General features: G+C 40.8%; 1 long non-coding RNA gene across 1 annotated transcript in view; it reads right to left on the bottom strand.

The window, feature by feature from the left end:
• Window positions 1–4,150: 4,150 nt before the first annotated feature.
• LOC139702721 (uncharacterized) overlaps window positions 4,151–22,539 on the bottom strand; it is a 37,475-nt gene continuing 19,086 nt past the window's right edge. The window contains exons 3-4 of the long non-coding RNA XR_011705299.1: window positions 7,530–7,587; window positions 4,151–4,247 (exon numbers count right to left, since the gene is read on the bottom strand). This is a non-coding gene — a long non-coding RNA (uncharacterized lncRNA). The remainder of the gene's footprint in view (window positions 4,248–7,529; window positions 7,588–22,539) is intronic.

Raw genomic sequence — 22,539 nt, 5'->3', positions numbered from 1 at the left:
GGGATTGACCCCTGGGGCACTTGAACTCTTAGCCACATCCCCAGCCCTATTTTTTGTATTTGATTTAGAGATAGGGTCTCACTGAGTTGCTTAACTCCTCACTTTTGCTGAGGTTGGCTTTGAACTCCAGATCCTCCTGCCTCAGTCTCCCAAGCCACTGGGATTACAGGCATGTGCCACCATGCCCGGCTTGATGGTATTTTTTCCAAACTTTTTGAAAAATATGTACTGAGTAGCTTCAGCTAAGCACTGGGTCACTTAAACAGAACTCTTAGCTCAGTGCTTTCCACAGAGTCCTCAGTAAATGCTAACTACTTTGGGGTGTAATTTCTAGATGCTGAAAATGAGACCTTGTTCTTAAGGAAAATTCCGAGGAAGATGGCATTTACATTTAAACAATTTTAAACATATTTAACATTGCTGCTTCATTCACCCCCACTTCCACCCTGGTCCTGGGGATTGAACCCAGGGGCACTTTACCACTAAACTACATCTCCAGCCTTTTTAATTATTTAGTTTGAGACAGGGTCTCGCTAAGTGGCTGACGGTGTTGGTGAATTGCCAAGGCTGGCCTCAAACTTGGGATCCTCCTGCCTCAGTGTTCCAAGTAGCTGGGATTGCTGGCCTATGCCACCATACCCCACTTTACATTGCTTATTTTACATATTAGATAGTTCTCTCCTGAAGCTGTCCAAGTGTGTACTCTATAATTCATGTGTGTGAGAGACACTGCTCCAGGGGAATCCTTATTTACCTTGTAGATGATTATACTGCTTTTGTGTAAATAGTGGAATTAGAACAGGGAACTGTTGAGATGAACCCTGTGCATGCTCCTTGTGAACAGAGCAAGAAGCAAGGATTCTGTCCATTTTTTTGCAGACATCAAGCACACCTACTGAGTGTTCTCATACTCTTTTATGTTGGGGGAAGAGGCATTCTCCTTTCTTGTACCAGTAATGAAATACAATGACATGACTCTCAAATTTGTTCTTGCCCTTCTCAAGGTATTATCCCCTGGCAACCTAGTCTCTTCCTTTCTTAAAAAAAAAAAAAAAGACCAGCATCAAGCTGTGCATTATTCTCTTTCCCTTGCCAGGGTCAGACTGAATCAGCCAGTATCCTGGAGGTATCAGAAAGTTGGTATAAAACTAGGAAACTAAATCTCCAGGATATAGCCTCAGGGAGGGTTTGGTTGCCAGCATGCTAATTGGTACCCAACCACAGTCAACCAGACCTCTCCAGCCTCTTTTGGGGTGAAACACCATAGGAAATGGACTCTTCTCGAGTTTCCCCCAAGACCCTCCTGTTGAGTCCTATGCCAATGGGGCCCAATAGCCTCCTGCCCCCAGCCCAGCCCAATTTTTAGAAATGAAAGAAACTACTATGAGGACAGCCATTGACAAAGATGGTTTCATTCCTGCATTGGCTGCCTGGCTTTAGAACATTGATTCTTCCTCTTTGCAGTGTTTGTTGAATAATAATAATAATTATTATTATTTTGATGATGATGACGATGATGATACATGTGGCATTGGGGATCAAACCCAGAATATTGCAAATGCCAGGTAGAGCTCTACGACTGAGCTACAATCCCAGCCCTTTTTAAATTTTATTTTGAGACAGGATCTGGCTCAATTGCCCAGACTGGCCTTGAATTCTGGATCCTCCTGCCTCTGCCTCCTGAATAGGTAGGATTGTGCACCATCAGATCTGCCTTAGCTTATTTTTAACAGATAGTAAATACATCCATGTTTTGAAAAGTAAATGTATGTGTTTATAAATATGTGTGTAAACAGCTCTCTCCAGTTTCCAAAATGTAACTACTAGTTTCTTATTTATCACCCATATCTCCTCCCTTTTTATACAAAACTTATTATACATAGCTTATTATACATACTTTGTTTATATTGCTTTATTCACATAACAATTTCTCTTTGCATGGTGGCACACAACTGTAATCCTAGAGACTTGGAAGGCTAAAGCTGGATGATTACAAGTTCAAGGCCAACCTGGGCAATTTAGCTAGCCAGACCCTGTCTTAAAACAAAAGGCTAGGCTCCCACTCCTGTCATCCCAGTGGCTGGGGAGGCTGAGGCAGGAGGATTAAGAGTTCAAAGCAAGCCTCAGCAAAAAGCAAGATGCCAAGCAACTCAGTGAGACCCTCTCTCTAAATAAAATAAAATACAAAATGTACTGAGGCAGGAGGATCATGATACAAAATAGGGCTGGGGTTGTGGCTCAGTGGTGGAGTACCCCTGAGTTCAATCCCCAGTACCCCCCCAAAATAAAGACAAAAAGAAAGCAAAAAGGGTGTGGCTCGGTGATAGAGTACTTGCATAGCACACACGAGGCCCTAGGGTCAATAACCAGTACCACACAAAATATTTTTTTTCACTTCACACTCACAAGGATGGTTATTTTTTTTAATGTTTATTTTACTTATATGTGGTGCTCACAGGATCGAACACAAGGCCCCACAATCCCAGCCCCACAAGGATGGTTATAATCAAAAAGACAATAACAAGTGTTGAAAGATATTCAGAAAAATTGGAACACTCATATGCTGCTGGTGGTAATTTAAGAGTGCCCCTGAGTTCAATCCCTGGTACCTGCCCCCCAAAAAAGAAGTTTGAATTAGTAGTTAGGGAAAGGTCATGAAGAGAAGAAGGGAGTGACTAAAAAGCATAAAAAGAGGGCTGGGGTGTCACTCAAAGGTAGAGTGTTTAGGCCATGGGTGCCCAAGGCTCTGGGTTCAATCCCCAACACAACAAAAAAACAAACAGAAAACAAAAACTTGCAATACCTCTGAGGTGTGGTGCCAATGAGAAAACAGATGCAAAAAAAAAAAAAGAAAAAAAACTTTGAAATAATAAAACTCTTTTTTTAAATATTTATTTTTTAGTTTTTGGTGGACACAACATCTTTATTTTATTTGTATGTGGTGCTGAGGATCAAACCCAGCGCCCCACGCATGCCAGGCGAGTGTGTTACCACTTGAGCCATATCCCCAGCCCTCATAAAACTCTTTATAGTGGAAAAGATTCTTTTCGTTAAAGATAATCTCATACACAGACTAGATGGCTCTCATTGTTTCTATTGTAGCCTTTTGGGTAAAGCCCACTCTGAAAAAAACATATTTCCATAAACACAGTTTTCTTTAGGCTGGTTTTGCCCTCTGTATATTCCTATTGCCTTTGCTCCATGGCATTATCTAGTCTGTTAAGGATCAGTAGCAAAGCACACAAAGCTTCTTAGTGATTTAATAAACCTACCTTTAGTGGAGATTTTTATTGTTTTGCAGGGGTGGGGTGGGTAGTACTGGGGGGTTGAACTCAGAGCTTTACCCATGTATACTATGTCATTGAGTTCTTAGTATATTTTAAAATCAGCTTTAGCCAGGTGCAGTGGTGCCCAGCAGCTAGACTCAGGAGGCTGAGGCAGGAGGATCATGAGTTCAAAGCCAGCCTCAGCAACAGGGAGGTACTAAGCAACTTAGACCCTGTCTCTAAATAAAATACAAAATAAGGCTGAGGATGTGGCTCAGTGGTTAAGTGCCTCTAAATTCAACCCCCAGGAACCCCCACAAAAATAAAAACCAGCTTTATTTAAATATCTTTTTTTTTTTTTGGGGGGGGGGGGGCGCAGGGTACTGGGAATTGGGGGAAAAAAAAAGTTCCAGGCCAGCCTCAGCAACCCAGCTGAAGGAGACTGGGGATGTGGCTCATTGATAGAGCACCCCTGGGATTAATCCCCAGTACCAAAAAAAAAAGAAAACATTTAGCTGAACTAATGTACTCTTTATTACCATGATCTACATTGATTCAAGTAGGAACTTCTTGTGGTGTAGCTGAAGAAGTGAGGTGGTTATGAATTAAGTAATAAGTCACTTAAGTGGTAGTAGGAGAGGAATCAAATTTAAAAATTTTTGAATCCATAATATTCTCACTTGATTCTAAAGTAAAAAAGAAAACAATGAAACTTAAAAGGAAAATATCTTACCCAACTTTTCTACCCAGTTTCCATCCCTTTCACTCACCCACCCAGATAATCAATTTTATTAATTGTGTATATATCTTTCCTGAGTTTGTTTTTGCAAATGCAAGTTAGTATTTCTATTTAATATAAAAGATAACAAACAACTTACAGTTCTGCATCTTGCTTTTTTTTAACTTAAGGACATATCTTAGGAATGTTCAGATATCAGTGCTTGTCTCACATGCCCAAGATCCTGGGTTTGATCCCCTGCACTGAAAAATAAAAAAGTTTAGACATTAATGCAGAGAGAACCTCCTTGTTCTTTTTTGACAGTTGCATAGTTTTCCACAATTTTACAGTTTGATATGAATGTGACACAGTTTAACTAGTTTTATGCTGATAGAGATTTGGATTGCTTCCAGTGTTTTGCAATTTCAGAGATTACTGTAATTAATGAACTTGATCTTACATAATCACACACACACAAGAAGAATGGGACTTCTAGGTCAAAGGCATATGCATTTGTAATGTTAGCAATTGCATAAATTTATTTCTCACTGGCAATGCATTTGAGTGCCAGTTTACCCAACCCAACATATAGGTATTATTAAAGCTTTCAAAGTATGCCAATCACATTTGTATCACATTGCAGGGTTTTTTGTTGGTTGGTTGGTTGGTTTTTGGTACTAGGAATTAAACCCAGGAGTACTTTACCACTGGAGCTATATCCCTAGTTCTTTTTGTGTTTTTATTTTGAGATCAGGTCACGATAAGCTGCTTAGGGCCTCCCTAAATTTCTGAGGCTGGTCGCAATCTTTGGCTCCTCCTTCCTCAGCCTCCTGAATGGCTAGGATTACAGTCATACACCACTATATCTGGAGTGACTTCTCATTATAGTTATAATTTGTATGTATCTTCTTATGTTTGAGGGTAAATATCTGTTTCTATGGTTTAAAGTCAGAAAGGATTTGACCAATCTTCTACTCAGATAAAGTTCTGAAAAATAATCTTAATGGCCAAGAATTTTCTTGAATTGAGATGAGTTAATTTCTATACGCATGCACCTGACTGTCTTAGAGGATATTCCCTCTGCCTGGATGGTCTCCTCAACCCTAACTTCATGTATTGGTCTTATTCTAATCTAGATTTAAATGCCAGCACCTAAATGAGGCTTTGGCTAGTACCTCGTCCTAGTGGCCACCTCTCTCTTTTTTTAAAAAAAAAAAAATTTAATATTTTATTAGTTGTTGATGAACCTTTATTTATTTATATGCGGTACTGAGAATTGAACCCAGTGCCTCATACATGCTAGGCAAGAGCTCCACCACTGAGTCCTAGTGGCCACCTCTCTAACGCATCATTCTATTTTCTTTCACTCCATAGAATTCATGGCTACATGATATTTTCTGACATATGTGTCAACTGATCTCTGTGTTCACTATTGTATCCTCAGTGTGTGATATTGTGCTTGGCACACAGTAGGTACTTAATAACCATCTATTGAGTAAATAAATGCCCAACTTCTGGAATGAGGGGAAAGGATGAAATTTCTAAAGAGAGTTTTTTGATATTGGAGTGTGGGAAAAGAATTTGACCTTGCTACTGGGTTGAAAATGCCTACAGGCAGCCCTACTGCTTTATTTCCAGAGCATTTTAATTTTGTGCTAACTCTGAGCTGTGGACGTGAGACCTACCCCCGGTTAAGTTCAGGTTAGGTTTGGGACACTGAAATATTTTCTTTCATCCATAATCACTGAATCAAGTCCTATAAATCAAATAGTTAAGACGCAAAACACAAACAAGGTCATAATTTGTTTCTTCCTGCCCTCTGTTTTTCTTGGCATGAAAAAACTCAGGGTTTTTCAGACTAGAGATGGGTAATGACATTGGAGGGTGATTCATTGAAAGTGGTCTAAATAACTGGCCTTTTATTTCTTCTCATTCTTTCCCCTTATTGTCCCAACTCATGTAAGGAAACACATTGAATAAAATAGTTCTTCTGCTGATAAAGAACTTTCCCTTGACTCTTTGGTCATTTGCATCCACATGTTCCCAGAATCAAATTCTTGGAACTGAATGGGCTAACATAAGAAAGAATAGATGTGAGGGTATTTCTGGTAGAGAAGGAAGGTCAATGGCCCTGACTAGTGGAAATCTTGTCTCTTCCCAACTTTTCGTACCGAAGCTGCCTATCAAGTAAGGAAATTGTTCTTGTCCCCAAAGACCCTGGCCACATAAGCAGGAGGCAGGTATGTCTATGGGCAAGTCTGACAGCCTCAGTTCTTCATCTGTAAAATGGGTGCTATCATACCAGACCTTGTTTAACAAGCATCATTACTTTCAACTGAGGCCAGGAGAAAGGGAAGTGGTAAAATCAAAAAAGCATTTAATAGTATATATACATCACAATATTAAGAGAAACAACAGAATATTTACTATTTTTATCTTCTACACTATGCACTTCTATATTATTTGAATTACTTGTATAAAATTTTTACAGGAATAATGAGCCCAGGTATGGTGGCACATTCCTGGAATCTCAGCAACTCAGGAGGCGGAGGCAGAAGGATCATAAGTTTGAGGTCAACATGGACAAATTAGTGAGGCCTTGTCTAAAAATTTTTTGTGGATCGAACTCAGAGTACACGACCACTGAGCCACATCCCCAGCCCTATTTTGTATTTTATTTAGAGACAGGGTCTCACTGAGTTGCCTAGAGCCTCACTATTGCTGAGGCTGGCTTTGAACTCATGATGTTCCTGCCTTAGCCTCCTGAGCTGCTGGGATTACAGACGTGCACCACCATGGCCCAGGTTGTCTAAAAGTTTTTAAAGGGCTGGGGATGTAGGTCTGTGGTAAAATGTCCCTGGGTTCAATCACGAAAGAAAGAAAGGAAGGAAGGAAGGGAGGGAGGGAGGGAAAGAAGGGAAGGAAGGGAGGAAGGGAAGAAAGGAAGAAAGAAAGAAAAAGTTTAGACAGTAATAAGTCAAAATGCTAAAAGATAGTTCAGAGTTGAGAGTCGTAGTTAATTTTACCTTTTACCTTTATGTTTTTCTATATCTTTTTAGTTTTTTCAAAGATCATACATTCCTCTTGTAATTTAAAATAATAATAAAATGTATTTTAATTTAAATTGGTTTGTGTGTCCCAATCTCCTGCACATCTCTGTGGAAGTGAAACAATTTATTTTCCAAGAGGTGGGCACAGAGGATGAAAGTGGGAGGAGAGAGGTGGGGGACAAATGTGACTATGATCCTGGTCACATGAGGCTATGGAAAAATACCAGGGATGCCACACCCTCCACATGGCTCTGCTGAAGTCTAATTTTTTTTGTGTGTGTGTGTTTTGTTTTTTGTTTTCCTACCTCCTGGTCCTGGGAATGAAATTTAGTGTCGCCTCTGCGAGGCAAGCAGCTCTACCACTGAGCTGTATCCCAGGCCACTGTTGAATCACTCTGTGTTGTTCCTGCCTGCCCCCAACCATATGAAATAAAACAGTTTGTCTCTCCTGCTGATATAAGTAAATCTAGCTTCCGTGCCTTTATTGCAACTTACCTCTGAGCACTCCACTGTTCCTGTGAGTTCCCTAGGAATTGCTCCTTGCTCTTGTGACCTTAATAAGAAAGGGGGAGAATAAGAGGGTGAATCTGTGGGTTGGTGGTTCTTGAGGATTTTTTCTTTTTTGGTACTGGGAATGGAACCTAGGGGTGCTTTACCATTGAGCTACGTCCCCAGTCCTTTTAATTTTTTATTTTGAGACAGGGTTCACAAATTTGCTTAGGGTCTCACAAAAATTGCTGAAGCTGGGGCTGGGGTTATAGCTCAGCAGTAGAGCGCTTGCCTCATACACGTGAGGCACTGGGTTCGATCCTCAGCACCACGTAAAGATAAATAAAATAAAGATATTGTGTCCATCTTTAAAATTGCTGAAGCTGCCCTTGAATTTGTAATCCTCCTGCCTCAGCCTCCGGAGTTGCTGGGTTTAGAAGGATGCACCAATGTGCCCAACTTCTTGTTGACTATAGGGATTCAATTAATAGCAAGCCTTCTCCCTTCCCAGCTCTAAACTAATTGAGGGAGAAAAGAAAGCCAGAAGATGAATTATCTTCCAATAAAGGCTATAGGTTGGAGCTGGGCATTAGTGATGCACGCCCATAATTCCAGAGGCTTGGGAGACTGAGGCAGGAGGATCATGAGTTCTAAAGCCAGCCTCAGCAACTTCGAGGGGCTCTAAGCAGTTTAGGAAGACCCTTCTCAAAATAAAATATATAAAGGGCTGGGGATGTGACTCAGTGGTTAAGCTAACCCATGAGTTGGCTGAGTGTGTGTGCTAAACAAGCTTCCTGTTTATTGGGGAGTTTTGGTACCAGGGATTGAACCAAGGGGATCTTAACCACTGAGCCACATCCCCAGCTCCCTGCTTATTTCACCAAAATTTTTCACCTGCCCCAGGCAATGACAGAGCATGCTCCTTCCCAGCATTCCTCACCTCCACCCCACCAAAGTTGGGGATGACCCAGGACCTCACGCATGCCAGGCTAGCACTCTACCATTAAGCCCCCTCCCAGCATTTTGATCCTAGAAGCCCAGAAAGAGGAAGACACCGAGTGGTTCATGCCCAATTTTTCTTAATACCCTCCTTCTCCTATGTGCAGGATAAAAGGGTGAAGAACAGCCTGGGTTACATTGGTTCATGACCCTCCACAGTGAAGGAGCTATCTGGAGTAGGAGGAAGCATTTTCCTCTCCAAAAGTCCGTACTGTTTCTTGGATCATAGAACATTATAAGACTGTGAAGCAAGTTATAAACAGTCACTATCTCAAGGGCTGAGGTTGTGGCTCAGTGGTAGAGCACTTGCCTGGCATGTGTGAGGCACTGAGTTCCATCCTCAGCACCACACATAAATAAATAAATAAAGGTCCATCAACAACTGAAAACATCTTGAAAAAATAAAAATAAATAAAAATAAACCACTATCTCAGAAAAATGCACCTAGGCACTGTGTTATGGAAATAATTGCCGGTTGGCCTTTCCCTTTTAGGAGCCCCAGCTTCTGAGAAATTGTTCTTACTCCATTCTGTGTGAAGGCAGTAGGGCTGCCTACTACCTAATCCTACAAAATCAGTATGTTCTGCCTCCCTTTGGTGACAGGATGGGCCGTGTGATCCGATCTACCCAATCAGAGAAGCTCCTTTATTTGGCCCTTTTGTTTCAGGAATCAGGCATGATTTAAGGAAATCAACAAGGGAGTTAAGCAAGGTGGGGGCAGTTAGGGAAGACTACTGCTTTAAGAATACTAAAGTGGAAAAGAAAGAAGGCTGGAGCTGTATCTGCCAAGTGGAAAGATTCAGTCTGAAGAATGGAGCCCAACAAAGCAGAAAGGTGCCTTAAGGACATTATTGAACACTTGCATCTAGTCACAAACGAAATCTGGTGTCTTGGTTACAAGAGCCACTAAATTCGCCTTTTCTTCTTTTAAACTCCCAGCTCAAGTTAGTGTGAGGTGGGGTTCTGTTCTCTACAGTGCATACTCACACACAGAACTTGGCCTCCCTCTCCAAGGAGTGCTCAGACTGCCACAAACCTCCCCTGGATCTTATGAGTCCCTTCTCTCAGTGGTGCCCATTATAAGTTGAAAAACTGGTCAAGTATTCTAGAATATTCTAACAGATTTGGTTGCTGCATTTGTAGCAGCAATACTTGACTCTTCACATCCACCCTCTTTCAGCTTGTCCACAATTTGGAAACCATAATGAAAATATAGCTTGGAGGATGTACGGCTTAAGAAAAGACAAATCACAGGATGCGTTCGAATGCAGGAAATGCTAGAGAAAGAGTTTATTTACCTGAGGATGGAGAGATTAAGTTCGACTATCCTCTTTTTCTTTAGATGTGGTAGATGAGAGTTGCAATGGGAAGAGGAGAAAGAGAATCCCACCCAAACCAAAGAGGATGATGTTTGGGCAAGTTAACCCAAATAAAAGCACTAGGAAGGGGCTGGTGGGGGGGCGGGTGGCTCAGTGGCAGAGCACTTGCCTGTGAGGCACTGATTCAGTCCTCAGCACCCACATATAAATAAGTAAACAAAATAAACGCATCGTGTCCATCTACAACTTAAAAAAAAAAAAAGTGATACATGTCACTTGGAGAAACACCATACACTTAAAAAAAAAGTGCTAGATGGGCTGGAGTTGTAGCTCAGTGGTAGAGCACTTATCTTGCATTTGTGAGGCCCTGGGTTCGATCTTCAGCACCACATAAAAATATTAAATAAGATAAAGATACTATTAAAAAAAACTAGAAATTTGATGCAAGGGGCTGGGATTGTGGCTCAGTGGTAGAGCGCTCGCCTAGCACATGCCAGGCCCTGGGTTCGATCCTCTGCACCACATAAAAAATAAATAAATAAATGAAATAAAGGTATTGTGTCCATCTACAACTAAAAATTTTTTTTTTAATTTTAAAAAAAGAAGTTTGATGCAAAATATGTAGGAGAATCTGTGTGATAATAATGCCTTTTTTTTTTCTTTTGGTATCCTTATTGAACTTGGGGTGCTTAACTGCTGAGCCACATCCCTAGATCTTTTTTATTTTGAGACAATGTCCATGCTAAGTCGCTTAGGACCTTGCTAAATTGCTGAAGCTGGCTTTAAATTTGTGGCCCTCCTGCCTCAGCCTTCTGAGCCTCTGGGATTGCAAGCATGTGCCACCCCCACCCAGCCTAACCTTTTATTAAGCATTTCCTTTGAGCTAGATGTTGTACTAAGCATTTTACATGCATTATAGCAATTCTAGGTGATGGGTACTATGCTTACAACCATGTTACAGATGGTAAAACTGAGATGGGTTAGGAACTTGCCAAAGGATCTTCCAGTTGCTGGAGTCAGGATTTGACACCAGGGCCATCTGAACCATGTCTTCCTAACCACCTTGTCCTTCCTCTCTAATTTAAGACAGGTTTGACTCTATCTCTGTCACGTGCTAATTGAGTAACCTTGAGCAAGTCATCCCCTCAGCCTGTTGCCTCAAGTGGAAAATGCAGGGATTATACAAAATCACTTTTCCCACTCCCTTTCAACTCTAACTTAATTCCAAAAGTTTAAAGATCTCCAGTGCCCCAACTAGGATTTGTATTCTTGAGGGTTCCTCCCCTCCACCCAAGACCCTATACATTGGTTTTCCCATGGATTCAGGATAAAAAATCTCCTTGGGGTTATGTACTTTTTTGAAATGGATTCAAAGGCAGAGGAATTGGAAAGCCTTCTTCCTTGCTGAGTGAATCAGCATCCCGTGAGCACAGGTGACAAGTTCTGACCCGTCCCTTCACTGTGTGATAAACCCAAAGGTCACGGCTCTGAACTTGAACCTGCTTTCACTTCTTCCTGCCTTTTTGTGGGTTTTCTGATAAGGTGCTCTAAGTCAGCTGTGACACTGTTTTTCTCTCCTTGTGTACACAGTCCCCAGGGCATACACTCTGCCTGCAAACTCCCCAGCTGCTTCCAGCTCTCCCTCTGCCCACAGCCCTTTATTGCTGCATTCCAACAAATTAGCCATGTGACAGAAGATTATTTTTAACTTCAATAGAGCAGCTCCCTCTCTTAATATATCATGCTTGGCCCACATTCCCTCGGTGAAAAGGGCAATAGCGGCTACTTCTGAGAACTTTTAATTACTTCAATTGTTTGCAAAACTCTCTTAGAAGCTTGGGGAAAAAAAGCTACTTCTTTCACCTTTCCCTTCCAGTCCTCTTCTCTGGTTTTCTTACTGGTTATTTATTGTTGAATTCAACCTTGGAACTTACCAGGGCTCCCCAAATCCCTCTCACCCCCTGCCCCAGCTGCTGCCTGTTTTCCATAGAAGGGTTTTTTAAAGTTCAAATCCAACTGGGAGAGAGAAGGGAAGGCAAGTGGCAGAGTGACAGAGGCCCCCCACTTCAGTCCCATACAGAACCCCAGCAGACAGCAGGGTGGGGGTGACTGGAGGCATCAGAAGCACTGAGCATTAAGTATTTCCTAGGTCTCAGGACAATCCAAGAGGTTCTAATGGTTGGCCTTTGACACTAAAACTGGGCCTTCTACCTTTAAGTCGTCTACACAGAATCACGAACATCTCAGTTGCCACTGGATGAACCAAGGCCCTTCTCCAATTTTCCTGAATTTTCTAAACTCCAGATACTTCTCAAATCTCAGGAGGCCAAGGGAGCAGTATGCAAAAAAATTATTGGGATTATATCTCCCACCTCCACCTAGAAGGTAGACAGAGTTACATTCAAGTATCCAGAATTGAGAAATGTGTAGTTTCTGATGCCTGAGTTTTGCAAAGTCATTCACACAGGTTATAATAGTATGTGTATCATTCCAGCTGTTTCTCTAGTATTATGTATTTTGACACAAAGTGAACTATAAAAAGATTCAGGGTATAGTGGTGCATGCCTGTAATCCCAGCTACTCAGGAGGTTGAGGCAGGAGGATCACAATTGACAATTTAGCAAAACCCTGTTTCAAAATAAAAAATAAAAAGTGCTGAGGATATACTTCAGTGGTACAGTGCCTGTGGGTTCAACCCCAGTACCTTGGGGTGGGGGTGGGGGATTATAAAAAGATTATTTATAGCCGGGGGCTTGGTGGCACATGCCTGTAATCCCAGCCACTCAGGGGGCTGAGGTGGAGGATTTCAAGTTCAAAGCCAGCCTCAGCAAGTCAAGGCACTAAGCAACTCAGTGAGACCCTGTCTCTAAATAAAATACAAAATAGGGCTGGGGATGTGGCTCAGTGGTCGAGTGCTCCTGAGTTCAATCCCAAGTACTAAAAAAAAAAAAAAAAAAGATAGTTTATGTGTGAGTTGTGTGTGTGTTTATGTGTGAGAATGGGTACAATTGTGTGCTGGTAAAAGGGAGGAAAGAATGTTCCAAGCAGTGGAAACAGCACATGAAAAGCTGTTAGGTAAGAAAAAGCACAGTGTGCTGGGGGGAACTGAAAAAAGGCCATATAACTGCCATTATGACTGCCATTTACAGGCAGCAACACAACTTAATTAGGACCATACAACTCAGTTTTTTATGGTTTTTAAATGAGGTATATTTACATAAAATGTCAACATTTTAGAGTTCAGATCAATGGGTTTTGTCAAGTATAGTCATGTAATCACCACCCAAATCCACACTGAACTTTCCCAGCTCCTCAGAAAGTCCCCCAGTACCCTTTTAGGGTCAATGGTGTCCAGCCCCAGGCAACCACTGTTCTGATTTCTATCACCTAGATGCATCTTGTCTGTTCTTGACTTGACAACATATAAATAGCATCACACAGTGCAGAGTGCTTTCTATTGTGTCTAGCTTCTTTCTTCCTTCATCATGATTTTGAGATTCATCTCTGTTGTTCCACCAGTTTCACCCTATGTAGAACTTTTCTGTTAAGTTTAGCAGGAGCCAGGCATGGTGGCCCAGGCCTGTAATCCCAGGAGGCTGAAGCAGGAGTACTGCAAATTCAAAGCCAGCCTCAGCAATTTGGCAAGGCCCTAAGCAACTAGTGAGGAACTGTTTCAAAATAAAAAACAGAAAAGGGCTGGGGATATGCCTCTGGATTCAATCTTCAGTACAAAAAAAAAAAAAAGCAAGAATAAGTAAAGTAGTAAATTCAGGCCAAACCAGAACAATTTCATTAATGACAGATTTCCCCAGAGAGGGCTATAGTCAGCTGCCACAAACCTTGATCAAAAATGCTATTTAGACATGGCAAGGTGCTTTTGATTAAAAGAAGTTGACCACATGCACTTTACTGATTGACTCATTATTCTGCATTGAGAAGTTTATCTTGCAAATAGATATATTCACATATGTGTGACATGATGTTTGGGCAAGGATGTGAATGCATTATTTGTGAGAGCCAAGGATTAGAAACAAATTATATCTATCATAAGGATCTGATTAGATAAATCATAATGAATCCAATGGAACATTTCACAGTCATGAAGAATGCCCCACTGTTAGAAAGTTCCTTATGTTTTGAAATGAGATGATCAGAGTGAAAAAAGCAAGATGCAGAATTGAATATTTTCATCTAATTACTCAACATATACTTATTGAGCAATTGCTATGTTCCAGGCACCATTCTATGTGCTGAGGATACATTGTACAAAATAAAATCTCTTTCCTTATGTGGCCTCCATTCTAGTGGCAGGGGTGAGAGAGAAAAAAAATTTAAAATAACACTACACTACATAATGTATAAATGAATCAGAACCTTATATAGTACCCCATAAATAGAATAATTTCTATGTTTTTATGTATCTGTTAAATTTTAAAAAAATTTTTATCATTGGTATTTTGTGGTTGTTGTTGTTTGTGTGTTTGTGGTGCTGGGGATTGAACCCAGGGTCTTGTACAAGCTAGGCAAGTGCTCTAGCACTGAGCCACATCCCTAAATTTCTTAAAATTTTTAAATGAAAAATACATTTGTATAGTGTACTATCATTAATGTAAAACAGAAGAATAAAAGAGAAGAAAACATAAATTTGTTTTTTTAAGTATGTATAACATTTCTATTTTAGAGAAATATTGTAGAAACTGGTAGAACTGGAGAAGGAAACAGGGAAGCCGGGCCACAGATAACACAAATTTCACTTTACGCTTTTTACATCTTCTGATTTTTTTGAGATATGTGAATGCATGACCAAATCCAGAATTAGTGAATACAATTACAGTTTTTTTTTTTTTTTAAGCTGGAAGAAGTAGTTGGCAGTATTTCCAAGCACCTGGGCCTCGAATTATGGGAAACGCCCCACTGTTTTTGAATCAGGACAGGAGGAAAGGGCTGACTTCCAGCTGTCACTCACTGAAGTCATGAACCAAAGCCACAGCATCACTCTAGTAAGTAAAAGAGGCACCAAAAGGACAGAAGGAAATCAAATCAGTCTTGGGCACATATGTTTTTATAAAAGGCTTAGACAGCTCCTTCCTAAATTTGCATTCATATCAGGAGAGAATCATTTCAGGAAGCGGGAGTTCCTCTCTTCAAACCACTTTGGACCATCCCATTCTGGTATGAATCTCACAGAGCCAAGCTCATTTATGGGGAACATCTGTGTGGGGGAAGAGTGGTGATAAGGGCCATAATAAAAAGATCACATGAAACGGAACCTGGACACCTTCTCTTTTTTCCCAGCTTCCCTTGCATTGTTCATTTGTTTGGTTATACAGGAAGGAAGGTCTGTAAAATCTTTATGACTGATTATTTGGATTTATTCATGTGATATGAAAGTGGTATATAAAAGAGAAACCTGACTGAAATGTGCTCTCTTTGTCAATGTCTGAGTCCCAGAGTTGTTGGATGATGGTTTCATGGTAACTGTGTCCTTGTGGCCTATGGTCACCAAAATGGTGGTGGTGGTGGGGGGGGGGTTGGCTTTGAGTAACAATTTTATATAACTATTCATCTTTTTCTTTCTTTCTTTTTTTTTTTTGGTGGTGCTGGGGATTGAACCCAGGGCCTTGTGCATGTGAGGCAAGCACTCTACCAAGTGCACTATATACCTAGCACTCCATAATTATTCATCTTAATCCACAATAAATTACTCTTCTTAAAAATCTTATTATTTTCTTATATTTTGGTATCAAGGGGGTTCCTGAAACCAATACCCCTTGGATCTGATAAATGATTGTATTTCTATTTATTCTTTAAAATTTATCAAATGTCATATAAATTTTCGTTGTATTCATCATCAAAAATAAAGGCCAGGCACAGTGGTGCATACTTGTAATCCCAGCAGCTCAGGAGGCTGAGGTAGGAGTTCAAAGCCAGCTTCAGTAAAAGTGAGGCCCTAAGCAACCAACTCAGCTAGATTCTGTCTCTAAATAAAATATTTAACAGGGCTAGAGATGTGGCTTAGTGGTTAAGCATCCTGGGTTCAATCCTTGGTACCAAAAAAACTAAAAAAAAAAAAAAAAAGAAATATATATATATATATATATATATATATATATAGAGAGAGAGAGAGAGAGAGAGAGAGAGAGAGAGAGAGAGAGAGCGCATGCGCATTTTAGCCTAGTTAATTTGGGGGGGCGGGTACTGAGGATTGAACTCAGGGGAACTGGGCCACTGAGCCACATCCCCTGACCTATTTTGTATTTTATTTAGAGACAGGGTCTCACTGAGTTGCTTAGTACCTCGATGTTGCTGAGGCTGGCTTTGAACCCATGATCCTCCTGCCTCAGCCTCCCAACGTGCTGGGATTACAGGTATGCACCACCTGGCCAGGCTTTAGCCTAGTTAATTATTGATAGGAATGACAAAAAAGTCATAATATACAGGGCACCTACTATACGCCAGATATGCTAGATGCCTTACAAACCTTATATCATATCCCACACAACCTACTCCCAGTAAAGACTCGTATTAGCATTTTACAGATGAAGGATTTGAGGCTCAGAAATATTAAATACCTTAATCAAGGACACCCAGGCAGGAATTTAAACTCAGGTCTTTCCAACTCTAAAATCTGCATTCTTTGTGCTCCTTCCCTGTGGTGTGCGCCTGCATTGTTATTCAACTTGGTTTTTTAGCTGTTTCTGGAATGTTCAGCTTGCAAAAGAATTCACCCCCCTCCCCCTTGGGCTGTCTGAGTCAGGAGCTATAAATGGAGACATCTCCTTACTACTCTCTCCATCTACTAACCCAGCCAGTTACCTGTTCATGCCAGGCTCCTTGAATACACTGGTCCATGGACAAGGCTTGAGTATTAGATGATTCCTGGCAAATCATCTAATCATCCCCAGAAGTTGAGTTCTTTGTTTCTGTTGAGTTATGACCAACCTCAAGGAGATTACCACATAGTATTATGCTGCAGTTTGATCATACTGGTTTGTAAAAACCAATTATGAGGTTGAGAGTATAGCTTAGTGGTAAAGTACATGTCCAGCATGCACAAAGCCCTGAGTTCAATCACCTACACTTTAAAAATGCATACATATGTACACACATACATATATACATTAAAAAAAAAAAATCAAACTGGGCAGGGTGGCATACACTTGTAATCCCAGCAACTCTGGGAGGCTGAGACAGGAGGATGGCAAATTCAAGACCAGCCTCAGCATCTTAGCAAGGCCCTAAGCAACTTAGTTAGATCCTATCTCAAAATAAAAAATAAAAAGGGTTAGAGATGTAGCTCAATGATAAAGCACCCCTGGGTTAATTCCCAGTACCAAAAACCAACCAACCAAACAAAAAGAAGCCATCCTGAACTCCTTTCATTCTTTTTTTTTTTTTAATATTTATTTCTTAGTTTTCAGCGGATACAACATCTTTGTTTGTATGTGGTGCTGAGGATCGAACCCGGGCCGCAAGCATGCCAGGCGAGCACGCTACTGGCTTGAGCCACATCCCCAGCCCATCCTTTCATTCTTAAAAGAATTCAGAGAGGAAGAGACTCTAATTATTCCCACCTGACAGAGGAAGATACCATAGTAGATGCTGGAGAACATGGGATGGTGGTGTTAGTAGTTAGAGCACTGCAGTGGAGGGGAATATTAAGGTACCACATGTACCATAAAATTATTCAGTATGTAGTCTTTTCAGATTGGCTTCTTTCACTTAGTAATATGCATTTAAAGTTTCTCCATTTTTTTTTTCCCAGTTTCTTTTTTTTATTTTGAGACAGTCTCACTAATCTGCTGAGGCTAGCCTTGAACTTGAGATCCTCCTGCCTCAGACTCCAGAGTAGCTAGGATTACAGGGATGTGGCCACCACACCCAGTTGTTTTCATGGTTTGATAGTTCATTTCTGTTTAGAGCTGAATAATATTCTATTATCTGAAGTGCCACAGTTTATGTATTTACTTACCTTCTAAAGGACATCTTGGTTGTTTCAAAGTTTTCACAATTCTGAACAAACCTGCTTGCTATAAATGTTCATATGCTGACTTTTGTGTGAAAATCAGTTTTCAACTCCTTTGGGTAAATATCATGGTGAGTGATCATTAAATTATATAGTAAGAGAATGTTTAGGTACTGGTGATTGAACCCAGGAGCCACATCCCAGGTCTTTTCTTAAATTATTATTTTGAGACTGTGCCTCCCTAAATTGCCCAGGCTGGCCTTGAACTTGCAGTCCTCCTGCCTTAGTCTCCTGAATCAATAGGATGAGAGGCATGTACCATCATGCCTCTCTCAAGTATGCTTAGTTTTAATAAATAAACAGTCAAACTGTAGCAAAGTGACTATACCATTTTGTATTCCTATCAGCAAAGAATCGAGTTCTAGTTGCTCCACATCCTCACCAGCATTTCATGTTATCAGTATTCAGGATTTGGGCCATTCTAACAAGTGTATGGCGATACTGTTGTTTTAATTTGCATTTCCCTAATAACATAATGTAGAACATTTTCTCTATATATTTATTTGCCATCTGCATATCTTCTTTGTTAAGGTGTCTGTTCAGGTTTTTTGCCCTTTTTTTTTTTTTTTAAATAAAAACCAGATTGTAAGTTTCTTACTGTTGAGTGTTAAAAGTTATTTGTGGGGCTGGGGATGTGGCTCACTGGTGAAGCATCCCTGGGTTCAATCCTCAGTACCCCCAAAAAATTTACTTGTATATTTTGAATAAAAGTTCTTTATCAGATATGTGTTTTGCATATACTTCTTCCCAGTTTATGGCTTATCTTCTTGTTCTCTTCACAGAGCCTAAGTCTTTAATTTCACTTTTTTTTTTTATCAATTATAATTATTATTATTACTTATTTATTTTTTAGTTGTTGACAGACTTTTACTTCATTTATTTTTATTTGGTGCTGAGAATCAAACCCAGTGCCTCACACACGCTGGGCAAGTGCACTTTCACTGAGCCACATCCCCAGCCCTTATTATTATTACTATTATTATTATTATTTTGGCATCAGGGATTGATTCCAGGGGTGATTGGTCACTGAGCTATATCCCCAACTTTTTTTTTTCAGTTGTTGATGGACTTTTATTTTATTTATTTTTATGCTGTGCTGAGGATCGAACCCAGTGCCTCATACATGGTAGGCAAGCGCTTTACCACTGAGCTACATCCCTAGCCCTCCTCAACCTTTTTTATTTTTTGTTTTGAGACAGGGTCTCACTAAGTTTCTTAAGGCCTATCACAATGGACAAAAGATGTGACATCTGCAGTGAGGGGAGAGATAAAGAATGTCCATGTGCTTCTGCCCTTTTTAATATTTTATTCACTCAAATCACTTAATGCAATTTCACTCTATAGGTTTTTGTTTGTTTGTTTGTTTGTTTTTTTAGTTATAGGTGGACACAATACCTTTACTTATCTTTATGTGGTGCTGAGGATTGAACCCAGGGCCTCATACATGCTAGGAAAACGCTCTACCATTGAGCCAAACCCCCAGACCACTCCATAGGTTCTTAATCAAGGAAATGACATCCTTGATGTTCTGCACTGCAATTGACATAATCAATTCACAACAAACAATTCTAGATTAATTCATTCACAGCAAACAATTCTAGATTAACTCTAAGTACTGCAAACACTTAATCATGACAGGCTTATAACAGACAGTCCCTCTGCATGCTAACTTCAAGTGTCAGATAAAAAGTCTCAAGCCTTAGTCTTTAAGTCCAGCAGATGCACACTCAGATCAGGAACCAAGGCAGGCTTCTCCTGGGGTGGAGCTGACAGCTGGTCAAGGAGAGGTCAGAGGGAGAAGTTGTGGCTCTCACCAGGGTCAAGATGTAGCTATAAGAGTTTGAGAGCAGTGAGAACAACGCAGATGTTTAGGCAGACGAAAAGAGTTGGGATGTCAGTCCAGGCCCTCATCAGGCTCTCAGGCTTGTGTGTATCAGTGTCGGCTGGCTGAATGTTCATTTGCTCCAATATTTATATCAAAATTTTTTTTTTTAAAGAGAGAGGAGAGGGAGGGGGAGAGAGAGAGAATTTTTTAATGTTTATTTTTTAGTTTTCGGCAGACACAACATCTTTGTTTGTATGTGGTGCTGAGGATCGAACCCGGGCCGCACGCATGCCAGGCAAGCACGCTACCGCTTGAGCCACATCCCCAGCCCAAATTTTGGGGCTTTTGACCTCCCTTTCAATCCCTATCAGCTGCCACCAGGTCTCTCATTTACCCTGGGGTTAAAACATCTGGTCTGGTCTCCACCCTGATCTTTTTGCCTTTCTCTCTTATCTGGCACCTTTCAGAGACTTCACTCTGAGTTTAGCAGGGTGGGGAGAAGTGACTTGTTTACGCCTGAGGGCCTACTGGAGGGCTCCATTAGGCCTACCTGGTGAGACTGCAGGTTTCAAACTGGAGTTTTAAAATGGAGTTGTTTAGGCTCAGGCCTAAGGTCATGCTGACAATGTCTTACTAAATTACTGAGGCTGGCTTTGAACTTGCAATCCTCTTGCTGCAGCTTCCTGAGCTGCTGGGATGACAGGCATGTGCCACCTAAATCTTTAATTTTAATTAAGTCTAGATTATCAATTACAGATGCTCCTCAACTTACCATGGATTTACATCCTAAATAACCCATCATAAGTTGAAAGCTTCAAAATTTCTAAGCTTCCATCATAGCTGTTGACTCCAGAATCACATGATCTCTGCCTGATTAGCACCAGTAAAATGGATGCTTCACATTCTGCCTCTCTCGCCATATAACTCATAGTTCTAATGTCTCACACAAGTGGAACTAAATCACATACAGAACAGTAGCTCCAAGAGTGTTTGAGAAGTCTAGTATTTAGTTTTCCAGCTTCTATAGCTCAGGAAGCAAGACAGAAATGGGGTTAGAAAGGGTTTTGAGCAAGTCAATCCAAAGCGACTGCCATAACTTGCCAGGTGCTGAGTCCTGTGAACATGCCTGATCTCATTTCATTCTTACAAGAATCCAGTGAGGAAGAGACTATAATTATCCCCAACGAACAGATGAGGACACAACAGTAAAAGTTGGGGTGCATGGGGTAGTGTTAGTAGGGCTTTAGAGGATTAAAAGAGGGTGCCTTTAAAGAAAGAAGTAAAGACAAGGGACAGCTGCCTAGAGGAGTTGGGGTGGAAGACAACAGCCCATAAAAATAAGCATCAGTTCCAAGGTGACAAAGGACAGCCAGAATGAATTTGAGAACTTGCAAGTATTCCTGCCAAAGAAATTCCAGAGTCCCTGCCTATTCCATAAAGCCATGCTGCCCCTAGTGGGAAGAGCCAGAACTTAATACACAAGACCTCTGGACACCCCTGGTTGCATTCCCACAACCTTATTGCATCTGTGATACAGAACACAAGGCAAAAGTAAAAAACTCATCAGGGAAGGCTTCTGGGAGAGGCGTTTTCAGTAGGCTAAGGAAGAGAGGCACAGTATTAGTTCATGTATGGCTGTGAGAGGGCAAAGGGTTTCAGATGAAAGAATTCACACACCCTCCTGCCAAGACTCAGAAGCTGAAATGGGCAGCCACTGTAGCATTGCAAAGCAATGCCCTTGACTAAAGATGTAAGAGGTGAGTCAGTGTTTGGGAAAAAACAATAAACAAACTGGTGGGGAAGGGAATTGGTTTCAGAAGGAGATCATGTGAAAGCCCTTATTGTGATTATTTTTTTGAAAATGTCAGTGCAGTACATAATGAAATTCAATTTGGAGCAGCGTGACTATCTCAGACAGAAGGCCCTGGACATTTTCGAACAAATTATCCATGTGATTCTCATACCTGTCTTGATTTCCCATCCTGACCTCCATTCCTGGTCTCAGTTCTCCTTCCCTGGGACCTAATCCAAGATTCTGGAATGTGGGAATTGGACTCCCTTGTAGCATCATTCTTTTCTGGAGACATTACAGTAGAATCAAAAGATAAGCCGGGTATGGTGCTGCACACCTGTAATCCCAGGGGCTCTGAAGGCTGAGGCAGGAGGATTGCAAATTCAAAGCCAGCTTCAGCAACTTAGGCCCTCGGCAACTTAGTAAGGCCCTGTTTCAAAATAAAAAATTAAAAATGGACTGTGGATGTGCCTCAGTGGTGAAGCATTCCTGAGTTTAATCCGCACTACCAAACCAAACAAAAAACAACTCTATCTGAGGAGAAATAAATCTTAAGGAAGTGTGTCTTTTGGTGATGGGAGACTTCAGAATAATTTGAAGTAATAATAGGGGTGGTCATATTCCAGAAATGTGGTTGTATGAATGATTCTTATTTTGTCTAAGCTTTGTAAAACAATATTATTAACTAAAATTTGGGTTTGTTTTGTCTTGTTTTACTCTGTTTTGGGTACTGGAGATTGAACCCAGGGGTACTTTACCACTGAGTTACATCCCTCTGGCTTCAAAGTTGAGTTCTGGTTGCCTCAGCTTCCTGAGTTCTTGGAATTACAGGCGGGCACCACTGCACCTGGATAGTAATTACCTTTAGTAGAGATTATTAGTATTCCCATTTTACAGACGAGGAAACTGAGGACTGGAGGTCCTATAGCTAAGAAATGGGGACTCCACAGACCAGGGATTTAACCTTCCAGTAATGCTGCCCTGTCTATTCACCCTTACCTATGTTTCTTTATTATTTTTCACATGCTATCATGTTATATTTGTTTATTTGTTGG

Source organism: Marmota flaviventris, chromosome 18, assembly GCF_047511675.1.
Source record: "Marmota flaviventris isolate mMarFla1 chromosome 18, mMarFla1.hap1, whole genome shotgun sequence".
Classification (NCBI taxonomy): Eukaryota; Metazoa; Chordata; class Mammalia; order Rodentia; family Sciuridae; genus Marmota; species Marmota flaviventris.
The sequence above is the reverse complement of the archived record's forward strand: the minus strand, read 5'-3'. Positions and strand labels throughout refer to the sequence as shown.